General features: G+C 41.7%; 1 pseudogene; it reads right to left on the bottom strand.

The window, feature by feature from the left end:
- Window positions 1-2: 2 nt before the first annotated feature.
- Window positions 3-1174, bottom strand: LOC105741271 (annotated as a pseudogene).
- Window positions 1175-4053: the final 2879 nt, after the last annotated feature.

The raw sequence follows: 4053 nt of genomic DNA, 5'->3' as shown, positions 1-4053 counted from the left end.
TTAGCAAAACTGGTAAACACAAAGTTGTAATCATTGAACATAGCACTCTGACAATCAAGACGTTTAAAACCTTCAATCTTCTGGGGTGAAGAAAGCACTGTGCGACATTTAGAACTCTGATTGACAAACAAGGTGGTCACAAATTTTCCTGGCTTGAAGACTTCCACAACTTTCCTGATCAGGTCATCATAGGAGGTCTGACTTAAGTTTGTTTTAAAGCTAACATAAGAAAACTCTGGTTCTGGAGTGATGTGAATAGTTCAATAAGTTCCATCTGATTTCATTCCATTCATTGAATACCCACAAGGATTGAACAGTGTGGCATCAATGACAGAACCTGGTATCAGGTCACGAATTCCACTCTCACGAGTGACATCCTTTGCAGTAACACCATCTTTCATGTAGAACTGGTCCATAACTCCTGGGTCAAGCTCACTCATCAGAATTTCCAGGGTCTGATCTGGTTGGCTGATTACTCGACTCTCTGGGAAATCCAGAGTATACAAGTACCAACAGTCAGAATTCATACGTCCCATACAATATGCTGCTCCATTTGGGAAAATTGCATTAAGAAACTCTATTTCTTCCTGGAAATTCCGGTGTGGGTACCCTTGGTGAGAAGGCTTCATGAAATTCTTACAAGAATAAAAGAAGCTTTGAATCGAATCAAACCCACTGTAATCCCTAGCAAGCTTCAACAGGGGAACCAGTGCTTTCAGTAAGAGGGCGGTACCACATGTCTTCAAAATGAAACGTCTCTTGGAGACAAACATGCTACTCTCACGGACTACATAAGCTTCCTGCTTGTCAGTTTTTGTCACACTTATGATTGAACATTGCACATCCTTCAAAAGTATATCCCACTCAGATCTCGGGATAGTGTGAAGATCCCCAGATCCCTGGTTGGCGTCGGGTTGCTGATGGGAGAACCAAACCTCCAGCAGCTTCTCGGTGCCTTCGAAAAAATGTGCAGCTTCCATCACCGTGAGACTAGCGAACAACCAACAACCACAGAAAATCAACTAAATTAAATCTCTTCTCCCGCCGCTGCCGCCGCCGCTGCGGATTGTTCCAGCTGTGTTGCTACAAAGTTCAGGTTCCTTTTTTTTTTTTTTTTTGCTATAATTTTATATTAACTTTTTTAAAAAAAGGATTAATAAAATTTTCCCGGCTTTTTGTGAGCAAAAGTTGAACGTGAGTCTGTTGGAAATAGAGGCAGATACAGTTCAGTCTCTTGTAGTCCGCTGCTTCCCCGTTAAAGAGAGTAGAGCGAGCGCTAGCTAATGTCGCCGGCCATACTGTGTAAGCCTAAATACCATGTTTTTATCGAACTCATATGTTATATCTGATGAGGTAAGGAAGAGGTATTGTAACACAGCTCATGTGTGAAGAGGAAGGAGGTGCGTCAGAAGGTGACCATGAGTTCAAGTTTTTGAAGGACGGTGAGAGCAGGGAGGTGGTGGTGATTTTCTTTCCAAGACTCCACAAGGGGGGGGGGGCTGCCCTTTAGCTCAGTTATTTAAGTGGCTGCTTAAACAAAGCAGTCAATCTCAGGTTGCTGTAGTTTGATCCCCAGAACTCAAGCCAGCCAAACCTGCCCTGAAGGCATTCGGAGCCAGCGCCCCCCCCCCTCAAAAAAAAAAAAAAGACTATACAAGGCTCATCTTCAGGATGTGTCTCTGCCAGTTTGAAGATTTGAGTCAGGCTATGAAATTCAGGTCACATTCAGAGACATTTGGCTTAATTCTAGTACGGCAATTCTGGCCTCCTCTTTCAGCTCAGGAATGTAATAATGCTTCTAAGAAGCACAGACATACATTTTGTTTTGGTGAGATTATCTAAGTTCTGTTTGACACACCTAACACCAGGTGGGCTATTTTTCATTCTTGGCCTGATGTTTCTGGAGACTTTCATTATTGCATTTCACTCAGGTAACTTTCTCTCAGAAATCACATTTTAGTGCCCCACGGAATTTCCAGTCACTGTAGAGCCATATGCCACATATTTGAGATAGCACTATCATGGATCAGAAGGAAGATCTCCTTCAGTGAGAATAGCATGAGTGATTTTAAAGTAAAGAAATAAAATAATGTCACTTTACATGCTGGTCATATTTACAGCCTATCATATTTGTTTTTATGCAAACATTTGCTGATTGCCTAGTACATACAGCTATGACCTTCACTCCTAAGACACAAAGATAATTATGAACCAGATTCTGTCCAAGGAACTCACACTCTGGTGAGACAGACCAATAAAAAAATAATGAAAATATAATTTGATTAATTATATAATGGAGATATACTTAAAATGCTTAGGGAACTAGAAAGAAAATCTAAATATTCCAGGAGGTTAGGAAGATTACTTTTGAGATGTGGCCAAGATTCAATGTAATTGAAGTTAGAGAAAGATTTCTCTTGGCAGAGGGAAATAGCTTTAACTCTCTTGGTCATTTAGTGACTATTTGTCTGGCAGTGACCAGTCACCAAACAGTACTGTAGAGCTGGCTATATAACAGTGGAAAAGACCAGGCAGACTCTTTTTCAGTCTCAGAGTTGTAGGTGAGTTGGGTTGGAGGAGACAGATTGGAGTGGCCATGCACCACAGAGACAGTCAGTTCTTGGTTACCTACAGATTTTGTACTTGTGAATTCACCTACATGTTAAGATTACTTGTAATCACCAACTAAATATTTAGAATCATTCACTTGCATCCACAGAGAAGCAAAATGATTGAGCTGCTTCAGACATGTTCCCAGCTCATGCTGGACAGTGTGACACTGCTTTCTTATTTTAACTGTCATATTGTAAACAAGTGTCCTTATGTGGGTGTGTTTAGTGCTATGAGTTCCAGAGCTCCTGAATTTGAGTTCAGTATTTGGTAAATCAACACCATATACTAAAACTGTGTCTTTCAATAGAAACAAAATCATGAAAAATTATGCATTAATCAGTTGATGAACGTGTTGTGGCCACAGGTTTGCAGGAGGTAGCCTTACATTTCCCCTGAGAGCACAGGTTCAGTATTTGCTAATTTGTGTCCATGGAGACTTTATTCTGTGAGTGTAATAATCAACTGCAAATGAGCATGCTGACTTCAGATAATACTCTGTGCTGTCAGCAAGCACAATCCTTTATGCTAAAGTGTGAGATAATTTAGGAATGTAGTGAAGACAGAGCATTGAAGTGAGTTTTTGTGACAGGAAGGGGCTTGGCTGGTATCAAGGAGCATGGGGAAAAATGTAGAGGCATGAAGTGGTAAGTCTCATGCAGTGTTTGAGGAAGAGCAACGTACATGCAGCTGGTGGTATAAAGAAAAGCAAGAATGGGGAGAGATGAAGTCAGAGTGTGCCTGGGGGCATGATGGGTGAGGACTTTGGTGTGATGTATGTATCACAGGGATCAAGGATGGCGAAGGAAAGGGCACCCAAGTATGAAGGATATTTGAGTTTTCCAAGGTTGCAAAGTTGCTAATATCAGTGACTTGGGCATATCTTTCTTTTGGAAGATGAATTCACGCAAGAGCAAGGATGGTGAAGAAGAGATTCTGAAAGGGAAGAAATCCCAGAGAAAGACTATTGGAATATTTTGGCAAGTGATGAAGAGTTACAGCAGCAAATGAAAGGAGGGGAGAGGACAGGAATGAGGTAGAGATGGTCAGTAGGTAGGATGTGCACAGGATTTGGGGATCCTTTGGATGAGAGGAATGTATCGGTCATCTTCCCCATTGGGTCAAGATGCTTGACACCCACAACCTAATGGAGAGTTTAATCTAGCATGTGGTTTGGGGGATTCAATCCATGATTGGCTGACTCCAAATCAGAAATGGCAGGTGAAAGCAAAGGCAGAGGAGAGGTTGCACCTCATGGCAACCAGGAAGTGGACAGAGAAGGGAGGAGCCATGGACAAGAGTACTCCCTTACAGGCTGTATTTCTGGTGATGTGTCCCTCAAGGAGGACCTACTTCCTGATGAGATACCAAATAACATAAACCTGTCAAAGGAGTAATCCACTGATCAATATATAATACCATTGTCTAGTCATCTTCCCCAAA

Source organism: Octodon degus, unplaced genomic scaffold (assembly GCF_000260255.1).
Source record: "Octodon degus isolate 3935 unplaced genomic scaffold, OctDeg1.0 scaffold00010, whole genome shotgun sequence".
Classification (NCBI taxonomy): Eukaryota; Metazoa; Chordata; class Mammalia; order Rodentia; family Octodontidae; genus Octodon; species Octodon degus.
The sequence above is the reverse complement of the archived record's forward strand: the minus strand, read 5'-3'. Positions and strand labels throughout refer to the sequence as shown.